This window comes from Mytilus galloprovincialis, chromosome 1 (genome assembly GCF_965363235.1).
Source record: "Mytilus galloprovincialis chromosome 1, xbMytGall1.hap1.1, whole genome shotgun sequence".
Lineage (NCBI taxonomy): Eukaryota > Metazoa > Mollusca > Bivalvia > Mytilida > Mytilidae > Mytilus > Mytilus galloprovincialis.
In genome coordinates, this window is record NC_134838.1 from 47,892,043 (window position 1) to 47,905,192 (window position 13,150).

A 13,150-nucleotide genomic window follows, 5' to 3' on the forward strand; every position below is an offset into this window, starting at 1 on the left:
ACGCTAAAACGGTAAGATCCTAAACCCCATCTCCTGCCAACAAAATTGTAGTATACATCGTTATGAGGATATATCAGCCAAATATATTTTGCCATCTTTGAACCATATCATCAATTGTCATTCTTTATTTATATTGAGAACTTCAGGATCAATATTGCCATGTTCTTTACCATAGTTTGCAACAAAGTCACCATCTGGTGTTAGAACATGAATCGAATGTGTGCTCTCTTCTGTCATATAAATAAGTCCAGATGCAGAAACTGCAATATCCATTGCTTTAAGGTCATTATTTTAGTTAACACTTCTATGTCCTACATAAGTCCATTGTAATGAATAACTAGAGCTAAGTCATTTAATTAACTGTTTTTTTTTCTAATCCTGAAGGTGATATAATATTTGTTCCGTGTTCACTTGCCGCAATCTTTTCGGCACAGTAAATTGAGTTAAATCAAAAATTGTTCTCTAATTCACCTTTATCGTTTAACAATGTGACACCATAAGAGGTATACGAGATATCTGAATATTCTTATAGTATTGTTACTTTAGCAAGTATGCAAATACTTGTTAATTTCATGCTACAATGTATTTTTTTTTTATTAATTTGATTTGGGGTTCGTGTTGTTTATTCTTTAGTTTTCTATGTTGTGTCGTGTGTACTATTGTTTTTCTGTTTGTCTTTTTCATTTTTAGCCATGGCGTTGTCAGTTTGTTTTAGATTTATGAGTTTGACTGTCCCTTTGGTATCTTTTGTCCCTCTTTTGATAAAAGGTCACTATTTCATTACTTTCGAATCGAAACAATATGTTATCCCGATATAAAAGTAAAATGATACTGTTCTCAATAAATTTTATGCCAAAAGCATTGAATTTAAATTCAATTTTACATTTTTCAACATAGTTTGAACCATTTAGCTGAAAAAAAGTTTGTAAACAACTACCTGAAGGACTAACTATTGATATGTATGTGCTATTATCGAAGCTTTCCACACATTTCACTGTTTCAATGGAGTATTGACACTTTGTATAATGGCTAATTTTGGCATTACAAATCTATGAATGGGGATTTCAGAGACATTTTTAATCCTTCAATATCCTTTGACGCAATTCTTTTTCTAGGGAATACGATGTGTCAAAAACAAATTTTACATCATTTGAGTGAAGCATTTGGTGTATATTGTTTGTGGTCTTCTTCAAGTAATCAATATTTTTTGTTAAGTTTCCTTGTTTTGTGTAAAGCGTCATTCTGAGGTTTCAACAAAATATCAAGTTCATGAGAATGGCATCTTGGCTATTTTTTTCTTTTCTATCTTTCTCTCATTGAATTATTTGTTGCTTTGCTTTCTTATAGTTTTTAGTTCCTTCTTGACAACTAATTTCCATTTTCTTCAAGTTTTCAATAAAAAATGGCAATTCAGCTTTCATTTCACCATTCAAAGTTGTAAGCTCAGATATTTTGTCATTATAAACAGTCTTGAAATTTTATGATCTTGATGTTTTCCTTCAAAAGCACAGAAATTGCACTATTCCTTGGAACAACTTTTACAATAAGCAGTACATTTCTCTTCTTTATGCATAGAGCATATGATATTTGATAGTTCTAACTTACGAACAGTATCTTTTGCCTCCAATGTTGCAATCTGTTTTAACATAAATACTCTGTGATACTCAGATCCTTTGATTTTCGAATGTCTCCTTGTTTTACAATTTTCACATTGAGTAATACCACAGTTGGTGCATTTCCATGCAGTTTTTTCAATGGAAAAGTCACAAAATTCACAGTCAGATTTTTTGCCATTTTGAAATGTTAGTTTTCAAATCAAGTTCAAAAGTATATGTAACTTCCCTATCAACTGTCTTGTTATGTACACATGACTTTTTATAAAAATCAAGAGGCATTGATTGCCAAAACATTTCAATATTTTTTCATCGATTTTTAAATATGAGCAAAGGCCTACACAAAAAAAAAGATAGTTTGCTGTAAGATTGTAGTTAGCAATAAAAGTTATATACCATAAAAAGTACTGTATATAAATCTAAGACTTTGACTACTCCCTAAATATTTAATTTATACCAGGTAAAATTCATATCGTACAGAGTTTAATAAATATTTATTTAGGACTGTTTTGCTTTTGCTCTATTTGAAAGTTCGGACATTTGGCACAATAAAGCATAATGAGATTCACCAGTTTTCAATCATTTTGTTTTTATACTCCAATACCTAGCTCTGATTATGACTCTCAGTAGTGGTATAACTGTTGTAAAATGTAAGCAAGCTATAGATTTCGTTCTGCTGTGCAGCCACTTCATGTTTGCTGATAACATGTTCATCAACGGGTTCACTTTCGGAAATATATATCAAATGATCCGATCACACAACTTGTCCAAAATGGCCCCATCGCAGACAAGTGCATATAAAAATGCTGAATAAGAAGAAAGCAGAGAAGTTATAGCTAAAGCTATTTTATAAATGCATATAAATTAAGACATTGGTTGACTTGCTTGCTTTATTTGTATCAATGTTTGCTCAAGCATTGTAGCGGGAGGTTTGGCACGCCATAAAACCAGGTTCAACCCACCATTTTTATCTTAAAATGCCCTGTTCCAAGTCAGGGAAATGGTCATTGTTATATTATAGTTCGTTTCTGTGTGTGTTACATTTTAATTGTTCTGTTGTGTCGTAGTTCTCTTATATTTGATGCGTTTCCCTCAGTTTTAGTTTGTAACTCGGAGTTGTGTTTTTTTCTATCGATTTATGAATGTCGAACAGCGGTATACTACTGTTGACTTTGTTGTAATTAAGATTGACATCTGATAACAATATAAGTAGGTGGAGTTAAACCTGTATATGTTTGAATTTGATTACTAGTATTTGATAATGTCCAGTCAAATCTAAATATAATGTATACAGGTTTAACTCCACCTTTTTATATTGTTTGCATATCAATGCTTGAGCAAACGTTTATACAAACAAAACCAACAAGTCAACCAAAGTCTGTATCTTTCTGCAATAGGAAACTAGCCTTAAAAATCTTACAGTTCCTATTTGGACAACACGTTTTTTTACACCAGACGCAAGTTTCTTCTACGCAAAATTCATTAGTGACACACAAATCAGAACAGTTGGAAGGCAAAATTAATGAATTGCAAAGCATCAAAAACCAAACAATTCATACCTTTCAGTAGATATTAAACATTATACCTAAAAAGTGACACAGAATTTCAAACTTTGCAGATTTTAACATGCATGAGTTGTTCATTTTCTTATGTCTTGTGTGTGGTCCTTTTTCATTGAGTGAAATTGAACTATATTGCAAATATTTGCTTATATTGATTATTGAAAGCAACAAAAAGGAGTCATGATCATGATATTGTAATACAATTTATTGCCTGTACCAGTCTTGTATCTAGACCATATATTATATGTTATTGGTTGTCATTATGTGTAAAGTATTTTATTGGAGAAGTCAAATGATAATAGTTGTTGTCTGTTAAACTGTGTTATTTTGGTAGTTCCTTACTATCACATTAAAAGTCCTGGTATCTATGATGAGTTTATTTAATTGAAAGACATCATAAAAGAAAAATAAGGTTTGATATGAATTAGGGTAGTGTTGGAATTTAGATTTGGATAGGCACATGAAATTAGCACAGTTACATAAGTTTTACCAGTACTAAATTAATACTTCCCTTAGTCAGATAAATCACACTAGAACACACCCGCGAAATCGCGGGCATTCAGAGCGGAGTTAAAAGTATGTAAAGTGTTGTAGAAGTTTTATACCTCCTCCTTTATTTCCAAAATTCCCAATTTTTGGTTTTCTATCAATTTCAATATGAACATACATTTAGTATGTTATGAACATTTAAGTAAGGAGCCTGTAGTTCAGTGGTTGTCGTTTGTTTGTGTGTTACATATTTGTTTTTCGTTCCTTTTTTGTACATAAATAAGGCCGCTAGTTTTCTCGTTTGAGTTTTTTACATCGTCATTTCGGGGCCTTTTAAAGCTGAGTATGCGGTATGGGCTTTGCTCGTTGTTAACGGCCGTACGGTGACCTATAGTCGTAAATTTCTGTGTCATTTTGGTCTCTTGTGGAGAGTTGTCTCAACATGGCAATCATACCACATCCTCTTTTTGTAATCAATGAATTTTGTAAAACATTTAATGAATGGAGAATTTCAGAAAAGGTATCAAAAGTTCACATGAATAATTTTAGCGCTTATCTGTATATTACTATATAAATAAAGTGTATTTACTTTCAATTCTTAGTTTAGTAATCGATCCTTGGTGGTCAATTGACATAGTATACAGACCCTCTCCATTTAATAAACTCTGAACAGAATTAAAATACATTTTATTCGTACTATTTGTTTGTTCAAAGTATACAGAAAAACGCAAACCGGAAGTATAATCTGACTTAAAATTTCGTCCAATGACGGGACAATATCCGGATGCCTTTTTTCTCGTTTTTCTCCCAAAATAACTCAATCTGAATAATCATATGAATGGATGACAATGCACTGCACATATAGGACATAGAGTCGTGTTGATTAATTTATTGTGGGAAGAAGAGAAGCGACACCAAAAATGAGGTCTTCTCGTTTAATAGTATAGATATAGTCCAGTCAAACTAAGTTTTAACCTCAAACTTATTGCAACAGAAAATGATTAAGTTCTAATCTACAGCATTAAGCCCTAAATATACACAGAAAAAGTTCCATCAAATCTAACTTTAGGAAAACTCAAAGTCAGCATTTTTGATTTCCTATGGAAATTAACATAGGAAAGGGAGATAACTCCGCAAAATTGAGTCTTTTTGTCAGTTTTGAGTGATTTTGTTAAAATTTATGTAAACTATGATATTTTGATGGGGTTATAAGTTCGTAATTGACTATATTATATAATCTTCTGCTCATGAAATGTACAAAACCGAGGTGGTATGGGTATTTTTTTTAAAGCATTTTTCATTAGAAAAATTGCAAATTTGTGGCTTTGTGACCATTTTGAATAAAATGATGTGAAAATTTGGTACTGTTTATATCTGTGTGTTATATATTTGTTCAGCATGCACCTTGTTTCAAGAAACTTTAAATCACAAAAAGAAGAATATATGCTTAATTATTTTTTAATAAATTTGAGATTCTTTACCTTGACATGTTGAAAAATCAAAAAAATTGTCAACTAATGAATTATGAAACATAGATTGTAGCTTGATAAAAGATATGGAAACACCTTTAGAGTTGTTCATTATTCTCTTAAGACGGCTTAAATATTAAGAATCGATTAAGTTATAATTTTGTATTAATCTTTATTGATATTTCTGCCTTTTTTGCAGAGTTATCTCTCTTTTTCAAAGCAAATCTCCATTGGAATTTTAAATCGTGATTTTTTAGTCTTTCTTAAGTTTATTTTATGGGACTTTTTTCTGTGTGTATTTAGGGTATAATGCTAAAGATTAAAAGTTTAAAATCTTCTGTTGCAATTAGTTTAAGGTTATGGTCAAAATATGGCTAGATTTACTGGACTAATAAAGGTAGAAAGAACATTAAAAAAGTTAAGAAAAGCCCCCAATCATATGAAACAAGTAAAATAGACAACAAAAATTAAAGATACACATAAAGAAATCCTTGATTACATTGTACCAAAGCTTGATTGGTATTTGATATAGCTAATGTCCAGTGACAAAAGGTTAATGCATGTTCAGAATGCCTGTATCAAGGAGGAAATTTGATATTCCCGGAGTAATTACTTAAAAAAAGGTCATATTATTACTTGCGACCTTTGCAGCGTAAACATAAATAACTAAGAGAGCCAAGGGACCAAAATATAGAATTCATCAGCTAATGATCAACTGTAAAAAAAGAAATTCAGGTTACTGATGGATGCAGCTGTGGACTATGCTAGAAAATGGATAAAGCGCTAACCAGACAAACCATAACTGGACACTTTGTCTGAATAGATCAAAGCTATTCGATCATGCATTCGGAAGTGCAATGTACTATGAGCACAAGGGTTTCCGACCCATTCAAGAACCCGAGGGTAGTAGATTATATATCCTCTTTGCATGACAAATATGTCGTTGTTCTAGCAGATAAAAACCTCCAATAATATTGTCTTCGCATGTAAAAAAAAAACTTCAATATTTGCGGTATCTCACAAAAGAGCTAGGAATAAACAGCACAACTAGTAATCCTACATACTCTTTAACATCATTAACAAAATATGAAATCTTACAAAATCACAAATCTGTCCTTCTGTCATTTAGTATACCAGAGAGACATTCAGTATCATAGATCGAAAATAAACGGACAACGCCATGGATAAAAAAAGAAAAAGGCAAACAGACAAATTCACAAGACACAACATCGACATTAAACTCAGCCTTAAGACTTAGCAAGACGAACCCCACCAAAAACTGGGGGTGATCCCTAGTGTTCCGGAAGGTTAAGCAGATCCTGCTACACATGTTTAACCAGTCGTTTGCTCATGTTTAATATTACAAACCTGGTAAATAGTCCTATTCGTCAGGTCACATTCGTTAAAAGGGAACGGGATTGTACTTACAAAATATGGAACGTATCCGATAGCATCTGTTAAACGGATATTCAATGACGGTCAACCATCTCGTAATGGCGTCCGTGAAATCTACGAAGGAATGATTTCTACTTCGCCATTTGGAACTTATGGTTTAATGGCTTCCCTGTGAGTAGCAACCCTCTATCAAGGGAATCATGACAAAAAAATACAAGCTTGGGTATACATTATCAATAGGCTATACATCTCTTTCAATTCATCATGTTTTGCATTGGCAAAAGCTGTTTTTGTCCGGTATGGAACCAGTCTACGATTGACAAAGGGAGGTAATTTGTTTAAAAAGTGTGTAATAACAGAATCAAATCGGTAATTGGCAAATGGACTATTGGAAGATATATACTCCGTATGAAAGCGCTGCTAGAATGTTTCTACAAAGAAATGGAAATTGGGAAACTGAAATCATCTCTATTGTCGTAAAATTTTGTTTTCAACCGACACTCATTGTCAATTTCTAGATATAAGTCAAGATATGAGGCAGACTTAACTGTATCTGTTGTATCCTGTATCTCTAGTTTGATGGAATAGATGCATTCAACATAGTCACCAAATTTTAAATTATTTACTAACAGAAGGAACTAGAACAGACCTATGATTATCCAGGATTTCTTCTTTAGTAAATGTCTGGAGATTAAAAAGGACACACCATCACAAAACTTGGCCAAATTTTGGGAAAGTATGTGACATCTTTACCCACTTTGTGCAATATTATTAGTAAAAAAAAAGCCATGGATACACCAAAAAGAAATATCTTGAACCATTTAACTACTGGGTATCAGATCTATGGAAAATACTAATTACATGTACAGACATACGTATATGACACAAACAGTAGGATTAATTTGTAAAAAAGCAAGGAAAAGGGGATGGTAATATTTATGCATATTGCTATCTAACATCAGTACTAATCTAGTGACAAATCTCATTTTGAAGGAAAAAGAGCAGTAACTCCCATAACAAATCAGCGTCCTACTTTACTTTCTGGAAATTTTTATAACCATTGAGGTCATCTTTTTTCCTCCTGCAAGTCTCTCATACTTTTGATTTTGCCATTTGATTAGGGAATTTCCGATTAAATTTTCCTTGGCGTTCAGTATTTTTGTGATCACTATTTATACTGCCCACACAGTGGTCGCCTTTTTAGCCACTGCATTATCTAGATTTTTCGGCACTGTTTGCTGTCTACCCCTTTTTGTTTGTTTTCTACGCTCTCTTCAAGCTCTGTCACAGCTATTAATCTGTCTATCTAAGCTCTAACCACCTTGCCAAACAATCCAACTGCTTTATTTCCATGTAGATATTTTAAATATATAATTTTACTCAGAACTTCTGTTAACTACTGAATCTAACCAAACATACGGGGAACGTGTCCATTGGATCGACAGAGATAATGCCCCAGCTTGCGTATAACGTTATAAAGAGTCATTACTCAAGAACGGTAAAAGTGACACTACCCGAATTCGCACTTGATCTGTGTTTTATGCTATTGCGTTTCATAACATTTGGTTGAGGCAAAATAAAATTAGAGAACGGAAACTAATTGTTGGGACGTACATATATGTACTTACGGACGAACAAGAGTCATTTAATGCATCCTCCGCTGCAGCGGGTTATCTTAAAAAAAAATCAGTTGTTTTTATACTGAAATTGTACATACCCGACCAATGCCAAACTATCCCTACGACTCCTATACGATCAAGTCGATCTGGTCTGGAAGTGATCAGACCGAGATCGAGTATAGTTGATTTGGTCCAGCTAGTCGAGTAAAGATCGTGTAGAAATCGTCAATAGGTCGGAATTATCGAATATAAGTCGTAAACAGGCCTGATCATGAATTTGGTCACGCTTGGTCGTGGAAATTTGGACAATCGGGATCATCGAGGTGGTCTGATCGGCAGTGTGAACCTAGCTTAACTTATGTCATTTTTACCATGTCGATTGTGATTCGGTACATATGGCATGGCTATGTACTTTTGAAGATGCTGAATTTGGTCACGCTTGGTCGTGGAAATTTGGACAATCGGGATCATCGAGGTGATCTGATCGGCAGTGTGAACCTAGCTTAACTTATGACATTTTTACCATGTCGATTGTGATTCGGTACATATGGCATGGCTATGTACTTTTGAAGATCCCGCCATTATGTTATGGTTCTATTATAAAACCATTATGTTATTCTTCTAATAAAATTTTGAAAATACTTTGAACGACAAAATTAGTTTATATCTTTCTGTGTGACGTCAAACATGCTACTCTACACTAGAGTTGATGGGAAACTGTTTACTCGCGTAGTTACATTAACCATATGTGGATTCTTAAAAATACTAAAGAACCTGTGGATAATTGATAAATGTAATATCAGTATTACAAATCTTTGTGTGTTTTTTTTTAATTTCAAATGTGACGTCACTTTGTGCGTTGAGGCTTCGGCTAACTCGGCTATGTATTTTTATATTCTGGGTTAGGTTGTTTTATAAAATGTTCCCTTTTTTATTCTGTGGTTAGTCACCACTTCATTTTTATCATGTATATCTATTGTATAGTAAATTTTTTATATAGAATTCACTGTTTGCAAAAGTATGAATTATTCTAAATAATAAATAAAGGCAACAGTAGTATACCGCTGTTCAAAACTCATAAATCCATGGACAAAAAACAAAATCGGGGTAACAAACCAAAACCGAGCGAAACGCATTAAATATAAGAGGAGAACAACGACACAACACCGAAACGCAACACACACAGAAACAGACCAATCATCAGACAAAACACCACGAGAATAACAAATGTAACATGAAAACCAAATACATGAATTTGGGATAGACAAGTACCGTGCCACGTCTTATCTCAATATCTCAAAAATAAGAGAAAACACAAACGACTCAACGTTAAAATGCAACACAAAGAGAAACGAACAATATTATAACAATGACCATCTTCCTGACTTGGTACAGGACACTTTTAAAGGGGAATAAAAGTGGTGGGTTGAACCTGGTTTTAAGGCATAAAATTGAGAATGGAAATGGGGAATGTGTCAAAGAGACAACAACCCGACCAAATAAAAAACAACAGCAGAGGGTCACAAACAGGTCTTCAATGTAGCGAGAAATTCCCGCTTCCGAAGGCGTCCTTCAGCTGGCCCCTAAACAAATATATACTAGTCCAGTGATAATGAACGCCATACTAATTTCCAAATTGTACACAAGAAACTAAAATTAAAATAATACAAGACTAACAAAGGCCAGAGGCTCCTGACTTGGGACAGGCGCTAAAATGCGGCGGGGTTAAACATGTTTGTGAGATCTCATCCCTCCCCCTATAACTCTAACCAATGTAGTAAAGTAAACGCATAACAATAAGCACATTAAAATTCAGTTCAAGAGAAATCCGAGTCTGATGTCAGAAAATGTAACCAAAGAAAATAAACAAAATGACAATAATACATAAATAACAACAGACTACTAGCAGTTAACTGACATGCCAGCTCCAGACTTCAATTAAACTGACTGAAAGATTATGATTTCATCATATGAACATCAGGCACAATCCTTCCCGTTAGGGGTTTAGTATCATACCATCATAACATATATGAGAAGAACATAACCCGTGTCATGCCAACAACTGTTTTTAAAAAAATAATGTGTTTAGTTCCGATGCAAAGACCTTATCAGTGACTCAATATTAACGCCAAAATATGCAATCTTTAATGACTTGACAACAGTATCGTAATTATATCCCTTCTTAATAAGTCTATTCAAAGGTTTTGTAAGTTTCTGAGGTGAATACTGACACCTTTGTGCTTTATAAAGAATATTACTATAAAAAATTGGATGTGAAATACCTGAACGTATTAGAAGTCTGCATGTTGAGCTATATTTACGAATGATGTCTTTATACCGATGATAAAATTTAGTAAATGTTTTGACTAGTTTGTGATATCGAAAACCTTGTTGTAATAATTTTTCAGTAATACATAAATTTCTCTCGTTAAAATCTAAAACATTGTTACATACACGAGCGAATCGTACAAGTTGAGATATATAAACACCGTAAGATGGTGACATAGGAACGTCACCATCTAAAAACGGATAATTAACGATAGGAAATGAAAAATCATCCCTTTTATCATAAATTTTAGTATTCAGCTTTCCATTAGTGATATAGATATCAAGATCGAGAAAAGGGCAGTGGTCATTGTTAGTATTAGCTTTATTTAAAGTAAGTTCAACAGGATAAATTTCATTAATATACATACTGAAGTCGTCATTATTGAGAGCCAAAATATCATCCAAATATCTAAAAGTATTATTAAATTTGTTTATCAGATGTTGTTTCGATGGGTCTTTGCTTATTTTTGTCATAAATTGTAACTCATAACAATACAAAAACAGGTCCGCAATAAGTGGTGCACAGTTAGTCCCCATTGGAATTCCGATAATCTGACGATATACGGAATCCCCAAAGCGAACAAAAATGTTATCCAGTAAAAATTCAAGGGCATATATAGTATCAAAGCATGTCCAATTAACATAGTTTTTTTGTTTATTGCTACTAAAAAATGACCTAAAAGAGTTTGAACATATATATTCACATTCTGATTTTTTGAATGCCCATTTAATTAGGTGTGTGAATTTTTTCTTAATGAGAATGTGAGGCAATGTGGTATACAGGGTAGAAAAATCAAAACTTTGAACTGATTCAAAATCACCAATATAAGCATGCAATTTATCAAGTACTTCCAACGAATTTTTGACACTCCAAAAGTAATTTATTCCACTATTTTCGAAGGCCTTATTTGAACAATTTATTATCAGGTTTTTAATTGTACCAAGTGTGCTGGTAAGAAGAATAGACAATTTAGTAGTTGAACAATGGCTTGAAGACGAAATAAATCTATATTTGTAAGGGGTTTTGTGTAGCTTCGGAAGCCAATACATAGTTGGGACTTTCATTGTATTTGGCTCTGCTTGTAAAGCGGTGGCTAAAAGTTTATGTTTGTTACAGATTTCGTTTTCTGAAAATGGAGTCAGTTGGAATGTGGGTGAATTGGTGATTTCCTTTTTCAGAACCTCAATGTAAAATTTACGTCAAACAATAATAATATTATTAGCAGCTTTATCTGCCGGGACAAAAACAAATTCCTTGGCTAGTTCTTTTAGTTTATGTTTGATACGAGAAATAGGTTTATTGTGGTTATTGTTTATAGTAAAATGTTCTTTAAAATGTTGAAAACGTATATCAACTATCTTCATTACTGAATTAAAAAAAGAGTCCAAAGATTTTTTGTCAGCTTTTTCCCGTTTTATCCATTTCATACAGTAAGTATGAAGTGAGTCGTGGATGATATTACGACACTCATTCCAATTAATAATTGACGGGGGACGATATTTAGGTCCTTTACTGAGGAATGATTTTAACTCTCGGTCTTGAACGATGTTAAGATCTCCTGTTATAACATGGGAAATGGGTCCATAAATATATTCGGAATTACTGCAATTACATGAAGTAGGTGTATTTTCACTGATATTAACATCTTTACACAATTGACTATAATTAAACACGAATTTCCGGGTAGATTTCTTGTAAATATAACAAATAAGAGGTAGCTCAGTATTGTCAAACTATCCAGGAATTTGTTCTTTAACAGAATGGTCGTTAAATATACCGGCAATATTTACAAAATCAAAGCCTTTATTGACATACTTAATTTTAATAAAATGTTTTTTATGATCTTCAGGGCGATCAATTTTGGGAAATAATTTAGAATAACAATATGCCATAATAATTTGAACAATTTCATACTTAGGACTGCTATATGAAATTGTGTTGCAATCCTCCAAAATTTTATTTAACTTATTAACCGGTAACGAACAGAGTTTTGTTAACAGATAATGTCTGCCGTTGTTTTTTGAAATAGAAATTAGGTCCGAAATATTGGTATGATTGGCCCGAAATTTTCTTTGATTGCGATTTGTTCTACGACCGTGAGAACGTTTTTTACGAACAGTTTTAGAAACTATATCCAAAATGTTAACGGAATTGGTTCTAGATATATTACCAATTCCCATGATATTATCATTTAGACCGAGAGGGTAAACTGTCTGTAATTTTTTAATCCAATTTAATTCAATTATTTTCCGTGATCGTACAAACTTTGAATGCGATTCACCAGGCTGCTTATTTACTACTTCTAAAGGTTGAACTGCTAAATATTTAAAAGGATGGTTGTGCTTCTTAAGGTGTTGGTAAATGATACTTTTGAATTTATTGGGTCTTTTAAAACGATACAGATGTTCTTGAGTGCGTTTAGATAAATATCGTCCAGTTTCTCCTACGTACTGAATACCACACCCCGGTTTGTTTCATGTGAGTAAATAAATAATACTGTTTGTTTTTCAAGTTATATCAGTTTCAAATGTTCTTATCACAGGCAGAAAACCTTAGCCGTATTAGGCACAACTTTTTGGAACTTTTGGTCATCAGTGCTCTTCAACTTTGTACTTGTTTTGGCTTTCGAACTTTTTTCATCGGAGCGTCACTGGTAAGTCTTGTGTGGACGAAA